This window comes from Parasteatoda tepidariorum, chromosome X1 (genome assembly GCF_043381705.1).
Source record: "Parasteatoda tepidariorum isolate YZ-2023 chromosome X1, CAS_Ptep_4.0, whole genome shotgun sequence".
Classification (NCBI taxonomy): Eukaryota; Metazoa; Arthropoda; class Arachnida; order Araneae; family Theridiidae; genus Parasteatoda; species Parasteatoda tepidariorum.
In genome coordinates, this window is record NC_092214.1 from 50,032,093 (window position 1) to 50,056,430 (window position 24,338).

General features: G+C 29.3%; 1 long non-coding RNA gene across 1 annotated transcript in view; it reads right to left on the reverse strand.

The window, feature by feature from the left end:
* Positions 1–8,124: 8,124 nt before the first annotated feature.
* Positions 8,125–24,338, reverse strand: part of LOC122269529 (uncharacterized) — a 190,454-nt gene continuing 174,240 nt past the window's right edge. Inside the window, exon 2 of the long non-coding RNA XR_006225244.2 lies at positions 8,125–8,405. This is a non-coding gene — a long non-coding RNA (uncharacterized lncRNA). The remainder of the gene's footprint in view (positions 8,406–24,338) is intronic.

Genomic DNA, 24,338 nt, shown 5'->3' on the forward strand with positions numbered 1-24,338 from the left:
CATAACTAAAAATGCATTTTAAAATCTGATCTTCTGTAATTACAACTCATTGAGTGCGTTGACGTTAAACTTAAATATTCTTTAACACAATTTTAATATTTTAAATACCAGTTTGGCACCACTAAATATTCCTTTCTAAAGATTGATTATGCAGGCAGAATTGTGATCCCTTGGTTGAAATCAATAGTTTAAATCTAAATAATTGCTCCAGAGCTTTGGTAATTCGGGAGCATAATGCGTTTGCTTTCTACGCTGTCGATTTAATCCTTTAATTCTGGAAATTGAACTTTTCCTTTACCAGCCCTTGAGGCTTTCCTTGACCACAATGCCCATTGTAAATCCCATATCACTGAAGCTGAGGGCACCAGCTTAATTGCCTCCTGAACTACTCATGGGATATTTTCGCCATTTTCTTCTCATGTATCGTAAATTTGTAAGTGTTTTACATTTCTATGAATACATTCTAAGTGAGACGCCAAGTTAAGTCGTCTATTGACCAAGGGTGAAACTTATGAACCTGCTATTAGCAAAATTGTGAATCTGTGGCGTGATTGCCTTTTCAATTATGGTGAATAAGCTTTATAGCTTGGCGGTATATATCTGTGGTAAGACTGCGATTGTTTCTAATTAAACGGTGTTATTTTAGAATCATTTTGCTCATTGTGTTGCATCATGGTTTTCGGCAATATGTCACAGTGATATTTCATTTATTCATTTTCACGATGCATAGTTAACAAATTCTTTGGAATGCACCCCTCCCCCTTCTATTCAGATTATTTAAATATTTTACTTGCAACAGGCACCTAATCTATTTAGGCAGAAACTAAAGGCACCAAGAAAAGTAGGTTTTAAATTTTAAAAAAAATGTTTTTGACAGTTAATTTTAATTTGTATCTGCCTATACTGCATTTTATGAACTTTTGTTTTATTTATTTAGTTTAATTTTGATCTTAGTAAGAGCAGATCGGAAGAATTTAAATGTAAGGGAAAATAATTCTCTTATGGTATGAAAGTGCAGGAGTTTGTAGGTTTCAATTTTAAGTGTTAAGATTTACATTAAACTCTTAAAATTATATACGAATGCTCGATTTGGTGTTAAGCTGGAATAAATTGATCTTTCACACAATTGTTTAAGTTGTTCAACATCATATTAGGAGAGATCAGTTCTTACAGTGTAGACACAAGCAGATCGGAAGAATTTAATTTAAGGGAAAATAATTCTCGTATGGTATGAAAGTGCAAGAGTTTGTAAGTTTCAATTGTAAGTGTTAAGATTTACATTTAAGTCTGAAAATTATGTATGAAAGCTCGATTTGGTGTTAAGCTGGAATAAATTGGTCTTTCACATAATTGTTCGGGTTGTTCAACATCATATTGGGAGAGATCAGTTCTTACAGTGTACACACAAGCAGATCGGAAGAATTTAATTTAAGGGAAAATAATTCTCGTATGGTATGAAAGCGCAAGAGTTTGTAAGTTTCAATTGTAAGTGTTAAGATTTACATTTAAGTCTGAAAATTATGTATGAAAGCTCGATTTGGTGTTAAGCTGGAATAAATTGGTCTTTCACACAATTGTTTGGGTTGTTCAACATCATATTGGGAGAGATCAGTTCTTACAGTGTACACACAAGCAGATCGGAAGAATTTAATTTAAGGGAAAATAATTCTCGTATGGTATGAAAGTGTAAGAGTTTGTAAGTTCAATTGTAAGTTTTAAGATTTACATTTAAGTCTGAAAATTATATATGAATGCTCGATTTGGTGTTAAGCTGTAATAAATTGGTCTTTCACATAATTGTTTGGGTTGTTCAATATCATATTAGGAGAGATCAGTTTTTACAGTGTATATATACGAATTCGTTGACCATTTGATATTTTGCAGTGTTTACCCGTTCCCGATGAATATTGAATAACTTATTGAACAAGTTGAAATGATAATTAACAACTTACCTAATATTTTACAATGTTCTGTAAGTGTTTGTAGAAATAAGTTGGCCAAATTCTCATTTAGTTTGTTAGATATAAGTTATGATCATTTATATAAACTAAAAAACAATTTTAGTTTTTATATACAATGCATGGTTTTTTGTATAAGCATAAAAAATTCTAAACGCGAAGGTTTGTGTCATAATAGATCATTATAGCCACGCAATTTCTTTTAAAAATTAATAAAAATCAAGAAATGCTATTAATTTATTTACATTTTTGTAATATATATTGCAAATACGAATTAAAAAATTATTTCCAAGGTATTCGTATTATGTATAATTTTCGAGGAAGCTATCGATCGGGAACTTTAGATAGAAAGATAATTTATTTTTCTGTGAATATTTCCAGGAAAAATATTTTTCAAAATATCTTTTCATAGAATGAGATTTTAAGTAACTACAACTATTGATTTTGCTAACAACTTAAAAACAAGGAAACTAATATTCAGAAAGTTTTAGTTTTCTATTTAGCTTCAGGAGATATGGAAAAATGACGAGAAAAAAAGCTAAATGTAAAGAGAAATACATTAAATGGGAAAAAATAAACTTGATTATAAATTATGCGCATGATGATAAAAGAATTGCATGCCTTTCATTAGTTTGATATTACATTAATGCAGAGTAATAACGCCGGGAATATTTCTACATTGTTATCCTTATTGACAAACAAAATATTTGAGCCACTCTTATGCAACATCTAACAACTGTGTAATTTTATTTTTAAGAAAACTGAAATAATAAACTAATGAAAGTTGAATTAAAACTGTGTCTATATCATAGGTAAAACCGATTCTTGATATGAAGGTACATTTTACCCACTTTTTCCTTGCTTAAAATTAGATTTTAATTTCATAACTTTTGGTACATTTTATACAAGGTGTCTCAGGATTACTGGGACGATTTTAAGGGGAGGTAAGGGACATCACAAAGATTCAGAATAGCACAACAACTCATGATCGGAAACGTAATGAAAAAGTAGTATAAAGTACAAGAAATAAAAAGATACATGACTGAGATCATCTGAAATATTTATTAATCAATGGTATTAGATGTGCTGTTGAATATGATATATGAAAATACCACAAAACATGATCAAAATTTTCACCATTGCTAGCGATGCAAGCGTTCCACCGTCGGTCTATGGGTAGACGGATCCGTTTAAATACACCTGGATTCTTTTGGGTATCCATAGCAGCAAAGACGTTCTTGCAACCAGATCCATTTCAGAATCCACAGATATTGTGTAAACAGCACTTTTCAGTGCACCCCAAAGAAAGAAATCCATGCAGATTAAATCAGGGGAGCATGGTGGCCAGGGAACCTATCCACCACGCCCATTCCATCTTTTGAACAACAACACCTTCCGACCATGGATTTCTATGCAAATCTATATCAAGTCTATATACAAAGTTTGTCTCAATAATCCTGGGACTGCCTATATAGTTTAAAGAGAATTCAAATTGGTACAATAAAATTTTTATAGAGTTTTAGAACGTAATTTTTTTTAAAAATAGCTTAAGGAAAATCTATTTATATAAATCATTTTAATTTGTTTTGAGCAATCCCTAATAAGATAGGATTAATTAACCATCGCTTTTAAGTTGATCGTTACTTTTGTAAACAAAGGCTATACTTAAAGTCTAGTGAACTGTATGAATAGTCTTATAATTAATGTGAGTGAAATAATTAAAAAAAAAAATCCTTTAAAAAGAGGATTGGCAAAATCCTTTAAAAAGAAGATTGGCAAATGTCAAATTTTAGTTTTTAAAATAAAATTTAAGAAAAAAAGTGACTGTGTAAATAATTAAACTGCCGACTGGAGTGAGTGATCTTCGCCTGAGAGCTCTCAATCAGAGGATGGGGATGAGAACGGGTGACAAAATCTTATTTACTCTCATCTAATAGAGGGGAGAAGAAAAAAAGGGTGAGGAACGAAAGTAAAATTTAAAATTATCTTCAAAGTCGTGGAGATACTTCCAATTAATCTATCGGCGGACAAAGGAATTTAGCTTCTAGAATAGTTCGACCGGGAGAAATAATTAAATCATAGAAAGAAAAAAACGAAGAATAGGATAAAAAAAAATTTCGCCAGTTTCATTTGCATGCAAGTCTTTTACTTTTTCCCAATGAGAACTAGACCAAAAAAAAAAATAAAAAAATCCAGAAAAAAAACCACAGTACAGAAAAAAGTCTTAGAGTCGCGATTATTTGCATTAGAAAAAACGAATTTGAAGTAACTTAAGACACTGATATAACAATAGTAGTAAAAAATATTAAAAAAAAATGGAAAGTCGCAAACGCCATCCGCAAATAATAATGAAGGAAAAATTTTTTAGAGTTACAGAATATCTTGCTGTAATGAAAAGAGACAAAGAAAAAAAAAGAATGGAACCAGATTGTGTTGATTTTAGGTGTTAATGTATTCACGGAAATGACTTTTTTAGGATCTTATTAACGATCAAAGAGGCGATTCTAGAAAGGATAAAGTAGTTGACGAAAGAAGAGATGGCAATGAAGCGCTAATATCTCTTGCAGGGACACATTATTTTTTTAGACTTTCTTTTCTATATTGATACTGGAAAAGTTAGCGCTTTTTAGGACGTTTTTTTCTTAAATCTTTAGAAAGTCTTAAAAGCTTTTCCCTCCCAGATATGTTTAGTTTTGCTAAATGTCAAAATCAAGATTTCATTTCAATTCTGGATAGATGACATTTTGATGTTTAATTATTATTTCTTTTTGTTTTGAAATTAGGACAAAATTAAAAGCACCACTATAATATTTTATAATTTCAAAGGTAAGCATATTCGATTGCTTTGTCCTAAAAGCAAGCGTACCCTCTAGTGGCAGAGAAATCAACTATTGTGAAAGTGAAAGATTTGATGGTGTCATTGTGTCTGAAAGCCATTGAGATGAAGTTCCAGTGACACACTACGCTACTGGTGTGTATAAATTCAATAATTAGTGAATTTATCAATTATTATAGAGAGGTTCAATGGATTTTTCATGAGTTCAGCACAGCAACTCATCTACGACACCAGATTAACAACAAGCAAATTATTATTTAATAACTAATATAAATTTATATGTTGACAGTTCCATGTCTGCAAGATCTCTGATGAAAAATCAGAGTACGCATTTTACTTTTGATTTGTTTTCAGCATGTTCATCTGTGGACCTCATGCCATCTAAATCGACATTCAATCAATCAATCTATAATTTTCGCTCACAGTATCCTCTGTGCTAAGGGGTTTTGAAAGCTACATTGGCTACCATTATCCTTCTTTACATACTTTAATTGGTGTGGAGCTCCATGACAATCTTTACCTTTACCAGTTATCATGATAATCTTTACCTTATCCAGTTTTTTTAATGTGTATTCTTTCTCTACAGATAGATCCGGTTTTTAGACAAAGTCCATGGTGTAGTATAGCAATTCATGGATTTGGTGCCAAAAATACCTACTAACTAACCATGAAGATGAATTCCTAAGTAAGTCCCAATTCCATTCACACGTGTCTTACTGGGATGTAATATAATTGACGATTCTACGGAAAGTGAAGATATTCGTTGGATGGATTAGTCAGCTGGATCTCCTGGGATGAAATTTAAGCAATATGCTTGGGAAAGTTGCGATTGTGTAATAGGAACTAGCATTTCCTTTCCAAGGGACAGAAAAGTGAGTTAGAAAATGAGTGAGATAAATTGCCATTTACATTTCAAAATTAGAGCACCAGTTTGAAGTAACCTTCTACAAATCGAACAAAAGAAACATGAATATGATACAGGACTCCTTCAAGAACTCCTTGCATGCGATAATGTTGAAGCTTTTCTGTCAATAACTGGTTAATCAAAGAAAACTCTTATTTGCGTCCGAAACTCTTGTTTGGAAAATTACATAATATATAGATGACAAAAATGAGCAAAATCAACAAAGTGTACTGGTAAAAATCGCAATGAAAACTAACTAATCAACAAAACATCATTCCAAAGCTTGTTTAAAATTGAAGTATACAAACGGATTAAATTATTATTCATAAATTACAGTTGCCAACAGAAAAAAACGATAGAGAAATGGGAGCCGATAGATCAAAATTATTAATTACTGTAAAACCAACAAAAATTTTATCACTCCATCTGCCAAAGAGATATAATTTTAGAAATTAATTGTTATGTTGTTTTAGAAAATTCTTAATTTAATTATCAATTTACTAACATTTTGTAATATTTTTCCAAGTGACAGTAGAAGATGGCCGCAACGATAATATATATGTAATAATTATAATCATAACTTTAAAATTTACTACAAACAATATTTAGCAACACACCATTTTGAAACTCTATATTTGTTGTAAATGATAAAGTAAATCGGTCAAAAAAAATTGGTTACGTAAAATAAAACTTTCTATTTTTTTGCTCATTATATACGTGTAAAAATACATCAACAGTAAATGTTAAGTAAAAAAATGACAGGCTGTTATAAGTAGTATGAATATTCATTAAAAAATACATGGCAGTTTCCTTTTAAAACTTGACAAGAAACACGTTTAATAGTCAAAGAATTTCTAATGCATATAAAATTAAAAAAATCGTCTTTTTTTCCGTTATAGATAATTTGTTTTCATCCCTTCATTTTAACAGAAATCGCACTTTCGTCAGCGTATTTCAATATCATTCTTTTTTGGATTAACAGAATCGTAAAAAGAGAAAAAAAGAAAATATGTGTTCAACTTGATACGAATGGAAATTTATTTTACGTAGAGGGATTTTTACGTCAATATAATTGTTTTTTTTCTACTATTAATATATTTGCCTCCTTGGGGTTTAATTTTGTCTCGTATTTTTCTTTGTAATTAAATGGAAATGAGGAATACAACACCAATTAAAGATTAAAGCACCAATTTGTATTGCAATTTTTACTTTTTAAACTTGAATGAAAAAAAAAAAATTTGCATACAAAAAATATTGTAGCATAATTTCGAACATTCTATGGCTTTCTTCATAAAATTGATGTGATTGTAAATTACCATCTTAAAATGCAAACGTTTAAACTCTGAGAGACATAAAATTGTTTTAAGTTGCCATCGATTTTAAAATAAAATTTCATACGAATCCAAAAGGCATTAGTTTCTTCTCAAAATTCCAAAACAAAAAGTAACCTTCTACAATAGAATAAATCGTCTATTACTTTTAGAATATTCCCAACTCGTCCGGAAAAAAAATACATTAAAAATAAATAATCCAATGGAAATTCGTTTTCGTAAAACACCTCAAGATCATACCCAGATGCATAAGAACAATATAAGAAATGAAATTAAAAAATAAAAATAAAAACCTAATGCGTATTTTGTTTCCCAAAAATGAGAGAAAAGCTTGTGAGGAAAAAAAAACTTCCCAGGATATCGAAAAATTGTATTTTGTTGAGAGCAATATTTATTTCCGTCTTCACTTTTAATATGACGAGGAATAAAAAAATGGATAAATTCTAACTGAAAAAATTATTCATGTGCTTTCACTATTTCTATTCTTTGGTCTTGCATTTGATCATATTGCATTGGCTACAGCGTTGATTATCCACCTATTTTGCATACATATTGCATGAGATATAAGAATTTAATAAACCACTTTCGCTTGTTCCTGCCCAAAGAAATATTAATTAATGGTGCAGTCACTTTCCTTCGAGTAATTTTTCTTACTTCTTACCCTCTTTAACTTAAGGGGAGGCAGAAAACGGGGGTGCCTGAACTGCTTTAGAAGAATATTATTTTTATTTCCTTTGCTGTCTTCTCTCCGTTCACGATATTTAAATTTTTATCGTTAAGAGGATGCCTTGTCTTTGAAATGAAGCTTAGTAGAGGCTCGGTTTTATTGCTTCTGACCAATCTCAGTCATTATCACCTTCTCGAGAACTTCGGAGATGATGCATCATAGATGAAAGGCATCAGTGATTGGACAATAGTATTTATAGTTCAGCCGTCTGTAATTTTTGGAATATTTCCGAGAAGAATTTTGTACCCTTTCGAATGAAATTAATAGTGCGGACTCGGTTTAATCGAGCATTTAGAGAAAAAGTATAATTAATGTGTACTGCGTTAATCTGTTGGGATTTATTTTCAAACAAAACATATAGCAAGTAATAGATATTTATAATTTTTTTAATGTTAAAACATTTTAAATGTTCCAAAATATTCTGCAGAAGTTCATTACATTTTATATATTGTATTCTGTTGCTGTCTTAAACAGATGGACAGACGTTCTTATATGAGGACTTGAGGTCTCGAAACGGCCCTTTCTCCATCCATCACTAATATCTGCTGAGGTTGGATAGAATCAACCTTGAGGTTAGGTTGAATCCACCTTGAGGTTAGGTTGAATCCACCTTGAGGTTAGGACGCAAAGTGACTGCATAATTTCGTGGCTAGAAAAAAAGCATATGATGATAGCAAAAGACATATCTCAGTTTGCAAGGAATGTAAATGTAAATTGTATACAAATTTGAATAGTGTCTAATTAAGTTTGAGAAACAAGCTAAATATAATAACTTTTTTCGTTAAATAACTAGCAGTTATTGGTATTAAATTTATAGTTAGGTTTAAGTAACAGGTAAATGGCACATATTTACAGTATACGCAATGTATCCTATTTTTTTTATCAAAATGAGGGGAAACGAATCAGTGTAGCATGTTTAAGAACCTGGTTAAAGATAATTATTTACAGTATATAATAGTGAATTGCATCAATTTTAATCCCTTGCTTGTATAATAATGAATTGTATTACCTGTGACGCCCGAACTCATTTCGGGTGAGGCGAATGCGTTAGTTTTGGAAGACCCGACCTGAGTTCTGTTAAGAGGTGCTTCAATGGTGCTTCAAATTCCGTGAAGCCCGAACTCAGTTTGTAGAATACCTAATGTGTAATTCATCCTTTTCCCATAAGATTTCCAATAGATTTTAATTTTTCTAGCTAAAAGTTCAACAGTTTCGCGTTATTTATCAGATTTTTGGAATTTGTCGAAAATTTCTGAGGGACATTGAATTCATAACAATTTATATAAATATTAATATTGCTGTACTGGTTTGTTATATTTATCTTGAAAATTATATCATTTAATTTGTTTTGCTATAATTTGTTCAAAACTTACTATAATCCATTAAGATTTCCAACATATGTGAAAATATTGAATATAGTAGTAATTTCGCTTAAGTTTTTTTAAATAATCTATTTCTAACATTTTGATGCTAATAACTAACAAAATTATGAAGAAAAAAATCCATATTTTGCATGTTTTTCTCAAATATATTCCACATGCAACAGGCTAAAAAGAAGTATGAGAAACAAGTTGATAAAACATATTTACAGTATACAGCCGCTGGCCAAATTATCAGTTGCACTATAAGATTCCATGTAAATCTTAATTATCAGGTGGTACTATGCAGCCTTATTGTTTTTATGTTACTGATACGGGTTTGTACTTGTTTACGTTAGTGTGTCAATTGGTTACATTAAATGACGGATAATATAATTATAGAACATTTATATCAAGCATTATATTAGTATATTATAATAATTAGATCAAGTTATTAGAAGCACAATAGTTTTTCAAAAATTACAGGATTTGCACGAGTTTATAAGAAATACTTTTTCAGGATTTATACTTTTCAGGATACTTTTTCAGGGCATTTATTCAGGAGTTTTTTTTATATACTTATATACTTCCTATTTGTATTTATTTTTCAAGTATTGCATTACAATGTTAACCAATTGATACAGGAGCGCAAACAAATGCAAACCGAGTAAAAACAATACAGCTGTATAGTATCACATGATAATTGTAATTTTACGTAGAATCTCATAGTGCGTCTAATAATACAGCCAGAGACTGTATACATAATAGTAAAATTGAAAAAAAAACAATTTTATTCCGTTGCTGTCATTTCGCCGTACACGATATTTAAATTTCTATCATTAAGGTGCCAAATCTTTGAAATGAAGCTTGGCTGGAAGCTTCGTTTTATTGCTTCTGACCAATATCAGTCATTATCATGATCTCGAGAACTTCGAAGATGATGCATTATAGATGAATGGTTTTGAAGCTTCAGTGATTGGGCAATAGCATTTATACGTGTTCAGTTCAGCCATCGATGATTCTCGAAATATCTCTGGGATTAATTTCATATCCTTTCAAATGAAATGAATAGTTTGGGTTGAACACACAATTGTTTAATTCAGACTTTAAAGAAAAAGTATAACTGATGGTTTTAATCAATTTTATCGATTTTTAACGTAGTTTTCGTTTCAGAACTAGCCGAAATATTTCTTGCAAAACATTCACACCAGTTGAAAATAAAAGGTTCAATTTAAATTGTTTTTAAAAGATTCTACTATCAAATTGTGTGTTCAAAGATTGGAATTATTTTCCTCAATCTAAATTATTTATCAGATATTATTCCCTTTTTCATCATTTACTGTTTTATCAATTTCATGTGTTTTCGTAAAAGAAATCTCTAGTATTCATTTTTTATTTATTTAAAACCAATTATTGGTGCAGTATGGCTTTTTTTGAATAATATACCATTGAATCTTACATTAAACTCCCAATAATTCTGAAGTACTTTTTCAGAAAAAAAAATTCAATTACAACATGAAAGGACATTTTTTTTGATAAATTTCTTATAGCAATGCATTCTTAATCATAAGAAAACAGCAAAATTAAATACTCAACAGCTTAGTATATTTTAGAATATGAAATCCTTCAAAAGCATAAGGTTCACGATTTTTAAATGTCTCTATTTTAATTTTTGTCATTCTGATTTTTGATTGCGTTGAAAAACAAATATCAAAATATTAAACACTAATACTAACATACTACATACTAATAAATTTTGACATTATTCAAAAGTTTAACTAACGTGAATACAATTTCGGGAATCGTGTGTTCGTTTTTTTCTTAAGAAAATGATATTATATATTTTTGCAGCATACCGATGATCTTAAAAAAATATTTTAAATAAGTTCGACGTAGGCAATTAGTTGATCTAAACTTACTATTTTTCATTATTTAGTAGCATAAATTAGCATAATTTCGATAAGCACGAGAAGACTTTGTTTACTACGGGTAGCCTGACTCATCTTCATTTACTTTTGGGGGAAACTACTGCAATACCTTTTATGTTTTACTTTGCCCGTGATTATAATCTTTTGCCTGTGATTTTAATCTTTTGCCCGTGATTTTAATCTCTGGCCCGTGATTTTAATCTTCCGCCCGTGATTTTAATCTTGCCCGTGATTTTAATCTTTTGCCTGTGTTTTAACCAAAATGAAATAAAATGTTCAATTTCATTAAATAGCTTGTTAATTAACATTAGATGAATAAGAATAAACTCTACGATAGAAAAATTGCCCAAATAATCTACAATAATATAGTATACTCTCATAATATAAAATACAATTTCGAAAATACAATAGCAAAGAAAATAAAATGTTAAAAGATGGCAATATACACAATCGTGTAAATTCATTCACTAAGAACAGCCAAATAAAAATCTTAGCAGATTATACTCCTAATGGATTATATAAATCAGTAAACTATGTAATCATTTCTGTTCAAGTATAAAGATATGTTAATAATAGATTGTTTCAGAAACAGCTGCATATTGCACAAAATAACAACTCAGATTAGAACAAAAGTAATCTTTATTATTCGTCTGTGTTTCAATGCTAGAACAAAGAATAATCTTATTTAGTTTTTATTTGTCAGAATAGCATTAGTTCCTTTTAATCAAATGATGTAAGAAAACATTTCGCTACAATCTCTAAATAGGATATTTATCAAGCATGTTGTCTCTGTAGTATTATCTCAGAAATGTTTCCTCTAAGAGTATATCCTCCTCCCTGATAGATGTGAAACGAAAGCACATACTTAGGTTTTATTTTATTACATTGATTTTATTTAAAGATATCTCAGTTGGACTGTAAAATTATCTTAGCTTTCTATTATTTCGAAAATAACAATAAATAAGGCAGTTCGAAAAACTTTATACCATTTCTTGCTCATATAGCGGAAAGAAAACGAATTAAATATTGCAAGTTAAATTTTTCTTTAAGAGTTCCGATCAAACACGAAAGGCTTTTCTGTTACATGCAACAAATAAGCTGGTGCTGGTTGGTGTAACAAATAAGCTAATACGATTCTCTTTTGCTCCAATTAACAACTTCTATAATAATTCGTCAGATTTCGATTATGCTTTTGCTTTCTCTTTCTTCCTTTATCCTTTGATGCGGGATTTGTATTAGACTTTTTTCATATTTCTTTTCATTATTTTGTGTTCATTTAGGTCATAATAAGAGAAAATTAGAATTTTAATTATTTATGGTTAAGAAATACACCGGTGTCTTTTTCAGCGTGTAAGGTGAAATCTACCAAACGCGACTTCCATATAATTTTTCAAATTTGCACTTATTTGTAGTTATTTATATCTAAGAAGAACAGTTTTTAATCATTAAAATTTACTTTATTTACAAAATCAATTATTGATAAATGTAATACGAAATAAACAGTTTTTAATCATTAACATTTAATCATGAACAGTTTTTAATCATTAAAATAGAATATAAATGAAAAACGAACCTCTAACCATTTTTTTTGTATATTACATTTAAGTAAAATTCCGATAATCCAGCAGATGTTTTTAGTAACTACCGGATTACTTTTTATAATTAAAAAATACCAAAATATATTTTTGCTAGTATATATGTATAAAAATTTTGTAGTCTTACCCTACTTTTTGGTGTCATTTTATAAAAAAAACGCCTAAGACCAAATTTTAACTCATCAGAACAATATTTAGAGGTAAACTCAAAGACGTTATATTTTTGTAAAAATGGAAATTTAACACTTTTTTTATGCACAATTTTAAATTGAAGACAGTACTTGAAAACTTTTAAAAATTTGGGTTTTGACATTTTTATAATATCCAATTAAAGATCTTTCCAACAATTGAGCTATTATGTATTTAATCAAATTATAAGTTGGTTAAGATCGAAGTTAAAAATTTAAACAAATGATCCATATAATGTGCCTTACATACATTTGACATGAGAAATGAAAATTTCCGCAGAAGTTTTCAAATATTTTTAGTTGCTTCTGCTAAGTTTCTACCTATTATTTTAAAATAAGTCTTCAGCAAACTTTTAAGCTTTAAACTATCTACAAGTTAGCAGAATGATATTTATTATGAAAGCTATAAGCAAATAATGCATGAGAGCTAAATAAGTATCAATGTTCCTACTAGACAGATAATATCGCAGCATGCTCAATGTTCTTACTGCTTTAGCATCTTCTCTCATAAATTAAATTCTTAAAAAATTGAATCAAATTCCAGGAACAATGTATACCTTCTAGGTTCTTTTGTGACTAATTTAAATGGCTTTAAATTGCCATCATTGCAAATGGCTTTAGATTTTTTTTTCTTCATGATCATAGTAATATAAATGCAACTATTCGTCAGTCTTCACAATTTACTGCAAAGAAGTTGCAAAATTTTTTCAAAAAGACGATATTCCAAAACAAAATATTCAAGATATTTATATATAACATAATTATTGATACATATAAAATAACTTGAAAAGTGTTGTAAAAATGGAGACTTTTAAAGAACAATTGATAAGTACGAATTAACTGCACAAAAGACCAGAGATAATACATTTTATTTCTAAATTAGGCAATCTAATCTCATTGATATTGCGCATTGCAATAGACTCAAAATAATACGAACACCTTGGCATTGATTAAGTTCCTGCTCAAATAGAACAAAAATCAACAATAAAAGAAGGTTGAAAGAAAAGATAACAAAGAGAAAGTTTGAGTGACTGTTTTATTAACATCAGCTGATGATGATACAGATGAAAGTTGTAGCACTTAGAAGAATACTTGAGAAACAGATATTTGATGTTCAACATTTCAGTCTAAAAGAAGACGTTTTAAAATGTTAACACCACACTTATACATTAAGACCTGGAAAACTGCTTCAATAGCATCTAATGCACCACATTATGACTTCTAGCTGATCTAAATACGTCTAGATTTTCCAGCTTTTAATATCAGCATGTCCACAGCTACAGCTCAATAGCTAGCAGAGTATCTTTGGTACATGTCCGAAGATTTTCTAACATTATCTGTATTTGACAGCCTATTTTTACAAAATGACCTCTGATGAAGACAATGAAAAATGAAAAGTCAAAATAACGTGCTACCATTTTACCTAACTTTCCAGCGAAAAATGCTTGAAGTCTTCGTGACTGAAAGAACAATTGTTATACTTAAACAAATTCAACTTCCTTGTGAATTCCTAGATGATGATTCAATTGTAGAGAGAGGAGATTTGCATTAAGCTTTCAATATTGTAAAATCGATGGTATTGATCTTAATCCAAAGTTCAGTTGATTATTGACAAAAGAGGAGTCTCAATTTAAATTCTCTCTGCAAGTGGTCAAAAAGCACAGACGAGCATATCCAGATAGTCGTAAACATACACACCTGATCCCAGATTCATCAATGGAAGAACATGGTTTTTTGTTCAATAAATATTAATTTACCTACTCTTTATTAAGCTTGAACCATTTATAACTCTTTCATTTCTTTGTTATAACATTAAATTAGATGATATTAAAATTGCTTTATTTTTTATTTGCTTGTTACCATTCACTTACATTACATGCACTAAAATTCGAGCTGCTTGAGCTATCTCAAAATAGTAATATTTTTTATTGAGAAAATGACAAACCTCATTTTTTTACTAAAAGGAACCTTTTTAGGTTCCTATTAAAGAGAAAATGAAGTTGTTAGATGAAAAGACCAGCAAAAATTTAAAAATTAAAGTCTCTTTTAATGATATATATCGCTCATGGGCTGCAATAGCGGCACAACTAAAAAAAATCAAGTTTTGAGATAAGTGGGTTTTCATTGCTAAGCAAAATGCATAAGAAATGCTTTGGTTTGCTTAAACGAAGATTACCTTCAAGCTGAATTATGAGTTGTGCTAGTATTGCAGCTGAAAGAATGTGTATTTTCATATTTACACCTGTTCTTTGTCCAAAACTCGTGTTTTTGAGTTGTGCCACTATTACAGCCCATGAGCGATATATATACACTATTTGGAAGAAAGTGACGGGACACCACACTATAACGACATAAACTGATATTTATTAAAATTAATAGGAGATAGGGCCACCTTTGGCTGCGATCACAGCTGCAATCCTTCTGGGCATGCTTTCCACTTAATAAGCCGTAGTGGCAAGAGGAATTTCCTTCCAAATGTTTAACAGGAAGTTCCATAGTTCATGCTTGCTTTTGGGGAGTGGGGTGCAGACCCTCAACCGACGGTCCAATTCGTCCCAGAGATGTTCAATTGGGTTAAGATCAGGGCTCCGCGCTAGCCACTCCATGCGTTTAATGTTGTTGTGCACATACCAATCAAGAGTCCTCCATGCAACATGGGATCTTGCGTTGTCGTCTTGATACAAGCAATCATCCATACCGACCGTTGCCCACAAGGTAGGAAGGACATGATTGTCGAGAATATCACATTATCCATCGGCGTTCATCATCGGCATCAATCCTCCTCCACCAAACTTTACAGTTGTCCCGTCACTTTCTTCCAGATAGTGTGTATATATAAGGTGCAACAGTGTCCCATCTGGGTTGAAGAGTTGAATATTAAATTGTGATTCCCAATGTCTACGTTATTATGGCATCTTTTTTATGGGGATTAATTAAAAAAGCTTTGTTTATCTTGACTTAATCAGTTTGTATGCGAATTTCAATCTAAAAAAAAGTTCTTTTATAGAAATATGTATTTTAAAATATAGATTGCTTTTATAATTTCTGAAATAATGCATAAGATGAAAGTGAGATGCATTTAACAAAAATCCATAACTTCTTTAATTCTATTTCCCAAATTACTAAAAAAAATATTAACAGAAAATAATAATGAAATAATTTGAAAAAAAATAATAAGAATTACTTGGTTTTAGCTTTAATTTAACTTCAAGAAAATAATCTGAAAGAAAACTTTGCTTGAGAAAATAAGCCATGCATTACATTGTTTCACCCATTTGTGACTAGCGTCATTTTAAAGACATTTTTCTCAAAAGGAAAAACAAAGCTGTACCATAGATGGTTCATTGCTAAGATTTTTTTAGTTGAAACAAGGATGTTCTGTTTATAATATAATAACTTAAATGGATCGGAAATAAGAAGCTAGATAAATAGAGCTGTGAAATATCTAATGTCATTTGCTTTTCAGCCTATATATGAAAAAAATCTTTCTCTTTGTAGTGTGCGACAAGAACAAAATACGGATACAGATTGGATGCTGAAGATGACATTAGGTTTCCGATTTCAGCAATTATTTCAGTCTTAAAAATACTTTGCAATAAAAAAAATCCGCAGCCAAGTTATTAAACTTTGTTTTTATTAATTTTTATCATTTAAATATTGTTGCTTCAGTTCATTAGGGAAATAAACCTTAACTACCTTATTATTAACTATCTAGGTAATGTAATAAATTGAAGATACAATAATAATTTTGTAAATTTGAGTATGATAAAACTTTGATATCCTATTTTTTTCCTGTTCTTTGATCAATAAGTTCTATTACGAAAAAGGTAAGCTCTAAAGGTTCCCCAAAGTGTAAAGGGTTGAACAAGACAAAGATTTTTTTAAAATCATTTTAACATCTTTGCATGTTTATGGATCCAACTGGTTTCAACACATTTTTCAAAAAAAAGGCTTAACTAAATTTTTTTAATTTCATGCTTATGCACAGTGGGCCAGCATCCAAGGTTTCGTGGCCAAAATTTGCATTTCGATAAAATTTGTTTCAAAATTTGTATTTAGGGGTTTTATGTGTAGGTTAATTGAAATCATAGTTGAAATTTTGAAATACTCTAAAAATACCCCAAAAAACAAAATGGCGTCTGAAATATGGCGAGCAAAAATTAAAAAAATAATATAGTACGTTAAAGTAATTAAATATAGCAATGAAAATATAATAATTTTCGTAATTTTATATTAAAAATGAAAAGCAAAATATATTTCCAAAGTAATATTACAAAATAACGCGACTTAATTACAAAATAGCACGAAAACATGAAAAAAAAGCATAATTTTTGTTTTTCGGTATATTTAGTCCACCTTTGCAATACGGGCAAAATGGAGTAGGATTTTTCGAACGAAGAAATATCAAAGAAGACAACAGAAAAAAGTTTAGCTAATTACCTCGTGGGAATTTTTGGAACTAATTTTCGAAAGTCATTCAAACATTGTAAAATGTCAAATGATAAGATATAAACTATAAGTTTGTCAAGAGTATTAACTAATCAAACAAATTGAAAAGTTGTACTATAATTTAACTCTCATTACCCTGATAAAAATGTAGCAGTAAGGTTAAATTCCTATATATATTTCTGAAATAAAAATTTAAAAGTTACATTTAAAAAAAAATTTAACATATTTTTCATTAAATTGTACTCTAGTCGGTCCAAAAAGTAAATTATAATGTTTGGAATGATTATGAATACTTAATTTGAGATATATTAAAACTGCCTACACATATTTTAGTTGAAAAATTAATTTTTTATTTTTGGACAAAGATCATTGTCTTCTGGCCGACAGTGTTATAGTTCCTAAGCTTATAAATTTAAGGTAAAGTTTAAAAATGAACTATCATTATTTTTAAAAAAAATATAAGGGCAAATTTGAGCTTAAAAACTTTAAATTTTTCATGTCACGCTAACAGCTCTACAACAAATTATAATGCATAAATTTCAAAATAAATAAATAAATAATGTAAAAAAATTAAGTCAATTATGTGATTACCTGTGCTTTTAACTGAATTATTTAAAAAAAATTAAAAAGAACTCTGAAAAAGAACTAAATATATTGTTTAATATCGAATTTTTCTAAAAAAATTTCAATATTCTTACTTAAAGTTTGATAAAAATAACAAATTTAAACTTAGTCCTTAGCTCTTATTCCAAAACATTGCTAACATCATACAAAATCTACATCCATATATCAAGGAATTCTACAATGAACTGTTTTTGTAATGTGTTTGAGTAAAGAAATTTTCTCAATATCAACGTTTTTAAGAAAATGCATTTAAAATGCAGGAAATTTGAACTGTAAGAAAATTCTGACAATAAAAAAGTTTGATAATTCGAAAAGTAATGTAGTATGTCTACCACTTGAAAAATACAATTCCAATTCACTAGTATATAAAACATATTAACCCGATTCTAAGTTGGGGTAACTTTTCATAAATGAAGGTTCATATTGTCAATAACAATTGCCCCACGTTGGTGACCAGCGGACGCGATATGAACACGCCTACCTTGACAGAAACTCCCTCTTAGATATGAGCACGTCTACTTCGATGAATGGTCACATTGAACAACAGACTTACTACTTGTAACTGCGATCCACCTCCACGCACTGACGCACTGTTGCTACTCAGTCTCAATCACACACAACGGCGGTTTGCATAAGCTTGACTAATAATAGCAACACAGGAGTGACCACGACCGTGATCTTAAAACAGCTCTCCCGACTTCTCATAAAATTATCAATGAATAAACTAGTGGTATCCGTTCATCGAATTCTATCACAGATAAAATTCTAGTGCGGGAGTGCTGTAGTGTGTTTACCACTACGAAAGCACAATTAGATTTCACTAGTATATAAGATATGTTCTCGATTCTATGTAGGGGTACCTTTAAATAGATGAAGGTTGGCATAGTCAATAACACCTTCCTCACAAGTGTATCCAAAAGTTAATTTTATTCGTCTTAATATAATTTATTCAAATAAATAAGGATTCTAAAGTCGTGAGTGAACTTCTGGTTTTGGTTTCATCTATCATCATACGAAAAAAACTGTAACTTTATTTTTAAAAAATCAGAGATAAAAATTTTAAAGGCTTTTTGAACTGAAATTTAGATACAGTCAAACCCCGCTATAGTGAACCTTCAAGGGACTGAAATTTCGGTTCACTATAACCGGGAGTTCGCTATATCCGTTACGGAGGCAATTTAACTAATGGTTCCCAAACTCCTCCCTTTTATTACATATTATTCAAATAAATGACTGAAAAATATTGCGTAGTAGCAAAAAAAAAATTTTTTTTTTATTACTCTTCGTCTTGCGTACAAATAAAATTAGTAATCTTTAGCTGATGAGCAATCTTCAACATCAGGTATGGAAACACTTCCCGACTCTCGGATAATTTTTCTTCAATTTCTGTTATTCCGATTTTTAAACCTGTCTAACCTTCCATTCGAGCACATAAAAGTAGCCTCATAAAATCGCTTAGCAAATTCATTGAAATTTGTTCTAATACTGGAAGATTGCGGCTTCTTCGAATGCTGAACCATTTTAGTAATGCTTCTTCAACATCTTAGAGATCTGCTTTGTGAACTTTTTTATGCCATCTAAATTTTTTTCATGAGCAGAAATTATTAATGACTTATTTTTCCATATGTTACAAACTGTAGATTTGGATAGTTTATATTCCCTGCAAATATCAGCTTGATTGCATCCATTTTAAATTTGTCCGATCAAAGGAGAACGTTTTACGTTAACGGTTACGTTTACTGCTCGCCATAGTTAAATTTGAGAAATTTGTTTGCTGGCTTTTTTTAACTGAACTGAGAGCAAAAAGGAGTTGAAATTAGGGCCTTATCAGCTGATATTATTGTCCAACCCTTTGACCATTAATGAATAATTACTCATTCCTTCTGACAGAAAATGCATATTGCTCCCACTGACACCTTACATCATCTGCCTGGGTTCGAAACATCTACTTGGTTTGCTTAGTGATGGGAAAGGGAGATAAAAACAGCTTATCGCTACATTCCTCTCTATAGATGGTTTTTAAAAATCTGTATATGTATTCATTTTGAAGTAGAAATTTCAAAATTATTACAAAAAAAGAAGAAAAAAATCAGTCGAAGACAGAAAAAGTTCATTATATCCAACTTCCTAATTTTTTTGGTTCACTATATCCACAAAAAATAACATTGTACTTGTATAGTAAGGCACGGGACCGAACATTTCGGTCACTATATCCGGGAGTTCACTATAAATCGTGTTCACTATAGCGGGGTTTGACTGTATAAATAATACAAAATATCAAAATTTTCGTCAAAATTACAGCATTTCTCCCTGTCAAATACCTTAATTCATTCGATACTGATTTATTTATATATCTGACTAAGAGAAAACAGCCAATTTAGAAATTGGTTGTAGGCTTTTGATTAAATATAATTGAAATTTCGTTTAAATAGATTATTTACCGAATCAAACCTGATATCAATATTTGATACATTTTTTATTTATGTTATCATTTAAGTATCAATAATACCGCTGTCTCTTAAATAGAGTGAAAAAATATTTTTGCTGCCACCTTTTGCTTATTCGAAACAAAGCATGGCAAATATCACTTGTCAAACAAAGCAGCTGCGTTAATAGAAAATTAATTGAAAATAAAATCGTAAAAAAAAAAAACATCAAGTTGAACACAGCAAATTTCCTTATAACTCGAATAGAACTTAAAGAGAAAAAAAGGCTGAAAGAAAAATATGCTTGGAAAAATGAGTGAAAAGTTTTAAAAGGAAGAATACTGCATTAGTAGTTATAAACTGTTAATGAAGTAGAATTAGCTCGCTTGAAGTCAAAAAATGAACTTTCTTTACTCGGTTACTCTAGATTTCCATTTTAAGGAGTGCTTAAGGTTACTTATTCATTTCTTAATTAAAAAAAATTACGAAAAGAAAATATTTTCTCTGCTGCAGAAATAGAAACGGTTATTTCAAAAAGCGACAATTAAATAAACACTCTCTTTATGCACGGCGTTTCTGTGGAAATTGAGATTATGTAATTATCCTTAACTAACTCCGATTTCCATTTCAATTTTTTCCGGGAATTAATCTCTAAAAGCAATTAAAGTCAATAGACGAGCATGCATAATTCACTGTGAATAATTGCTTTTTCCAAAATATTTTTTAAAGAAATATGCATTCCTGATTTTATTTACTGGTCTGAATAAAATAGAAAATATCAGTGAGTCACATAATGATTTTCGAAGCATAATACCACAAATGATATTCCTTGTTAAGGTTGTTGTTATGGCAACCTTATTTTTTATGTAAATAACGTGTCACTTCCATGTAGTTTAGAACATACTCTTAACATCGAATTTTACATATCAAATAAAAATGAATAATAATCAATGTTTAGCTATAGTTTGAATTAACATTACAATGACGAAAAGTTTGAAAATTCTATACCCTTATAAAGATGTGTGTGAATAAAAGTCTAATTGTTAAAATGATGCTAAAATAAATACTTGAAATAAATACTAGAAAGTGAATAAGTTATCATTAGTAGTGTAGTTTAATAAGGAAAATATTGCAAAACATAATATTACTTAATATAGACAATAATGTAATATAAAAATATAAAATTCTAACAAACACAAATATATCAACAAATAGGAAATACGTAAAACTTTAACCAATAATCTGTTTTTTAAATTTAGAATTTTTTAATTAATTTATTTATTAAGGTAAAAATAAAAAAATAATTTATTGTTGAATATTTTCTTCTTCGAGGAAATATTTAGTAGTTCTGTTTTATCTAGATATTATTTGTTAGATGAGAACCATCATCAAAATATTTTTGCAATTTGACGTGCTATTCGTAATTTGTATATTAAATTCTATATAAGTTTTAATGAAATTTTGATTTCCTTCACATTTGTATCATTTTACCTTTTTCAAACATTTTTATTGTTTTAACACTTTTAGTTGATTTTATTTTATTATCACACGTGATTGCTTCTGTATCATTTTATCAATGGTAAATGTATTTTAAAAAAAGTATAGCTACCTTTACCATTTGACTTTCAACCTGTTGTTTGACTTGTAAATTGTGCCATTAAACCCTACATTCAATTTATTTCTAGCATTACTGGTAAAAAACGACCTCACACTTCCTTAATATTGAGTCTTTAATTTTGCTTAACAGGTAGGTCTGGTCACTTGTACGCAGAATGTTTTTAAAACTATAAATATTAATGCAAGAACTACGGGTACTTAAGAAAGCATCGTCTATCTTATTAAATTCGCTCACAGTTAAAAGAGACACAACTACTATTTTAAAATATTAAATCTAGATCGGTATTATTATTCTAATGCTTATTGCTGTAAAGGACATGAGCTTTAAACTTTTAACAAAAATCATAATTCATTTATTACATTTCACATATTGAAAAAATTTCTAATAGAATGGAGTACCTTACGTACAATTCACATTCTAAAACTTTTCAAGTGAAGTATCATTAGTAAATACATTGATAGATCGAATAGGTTTGTATTAAAACTTTTAACGATGAACCAACTGAAAATCCATTAGCAATTAAATAGTTGTTAGGTGATTGACTTGCAAAAAACTCAATCCGTTTACAATTAAATATCATTTAATTAATAAAATACCAATTTTTCCGTTCATGTTAAACGCTCTTTTATATCCTAATTTTTATGCTATTTCCCAAAAGATCTTTTCAATCTCTCAAATAATTCTTATTAATCCCTGGATTCTTTGTGAGAAAATACCCATCGAACATGATTGAATTTGTAAAATGTATACAACTATTTTATTGTATGTATGATCTTCATCACTTTTTTCTTCTATTTCATACTCATGTGTATGAAAAGTATTTAAGTATGTACTATTTTATATAAGCCATTTCTGGCTCTTGTGCCAGTAAAGTCAAACCAACCAACCAACCATTTGTTCTATTTTATACAGGGTTATTCCAAGGTGGCGGGACAGTTCGAAATTATTATCTTATAAAACTTTTTTCATGAAAATGAATTTTTAATTTTATTTTCTTGAATGTAAAATTAATTTATGTTTTCACATTTGGTTCTGAAATGTTCCAAGCACAGATACATATTTACAAAGTGTATTATTATTGTAATATTTTTTAATTTCATAACCGGGGCATCTTTCTGGCATCTTACTTTACATCTAAGTTTTAAATAAGTTTTTATCTTTTTAAAATAACAAAAAGCAGCTTCATACAATTGATATAAAAATAGTATTTAAATCATTTTATTAAGGGGTTAATTTTCTGTATAAATTAATTTTAAGATTTATGCATTTACATTTCAAAATTACTTTTAAATGATGCTTGCATAAGACGGTGTTTGCATTAAAATATTTCAGAAAAAAAAGTTTATAGAAAATAGCTATTTCCCTTTATTTTCTCAGTTATTTATAAAAAAAAAAGTCTTTAAATAGTTTGGAAATATTCTCAAACTTTTACTTTCCACAAACTGAGTGGATTTCCACATAAACATTGAGCAACTGTCGTAAAGTGAGAAAAAACTGCCACACGCGATAAAAAGTTTTTTAATGGCACCTTTTACCAAAATAAGTAGAGAACTGAAACTTGAAAAAATAATGACAAGTAGAAGAAATACTTTTTGTATAAACGACGAGCAATAAAAATTCGTTGGCGACAATTATGCCATTAAAAACATCTGTGAATAGAGATGAATTATCTAAGAAGCAAAAAATGAGGAAGCACTTAATTTAATCTATACTAATCTTAAAGACTAAATTATGAGTAATGGTTCTCTTTTTGTTGGAATTTGGGCGAAAGAATGTCACTTGGTTTATCTGGGTTTCATTTGTCCTAAGATGTTAACTTTAGCAATTCACATTTTTAAACTCTTGAACGCATTTTACTGATTAATTTTCTACAGTAACTAATTCAATTTTCAACATTACTTTTCGTCACTTTTCTATAACTTCATTAAGAAAAGAAGAGAAAGCAAAGAGAAAAGCTTTCACATCAGGTTGTATTTCTAAAATGAAAGAATTTCTATACATAGCATCTTAAATTGGTTGCAACTGTTTTGTTTGAAATGATGGGTTTTAATTTAATTTATCAGCTTAGCGTATTTATTACTCCAAATAAAAATAATATCTCGGTCTTTAAATCGATACCATTCATTAAGAAATTCCAAATTTCGAAATAGTTTTGTCATAAAAGACAGATAAAAATTAAATGGGTAGCATGAAATACTAAATTTTTTTTGGTTAAATTCTTACCAGTACAGCGAATTTAAAATTAGTGCATAGTGCTTAGTATTATATTAGTGCATATGTGCCTTTTTGATAAATATTGATCCTACTTTTACTATCATACAGTCAAGTTTTAATTCTGACTCGAATTCTGATATTATTGAGCCAATTTTTTTAATCAAAATTAAAATCATTTAGTT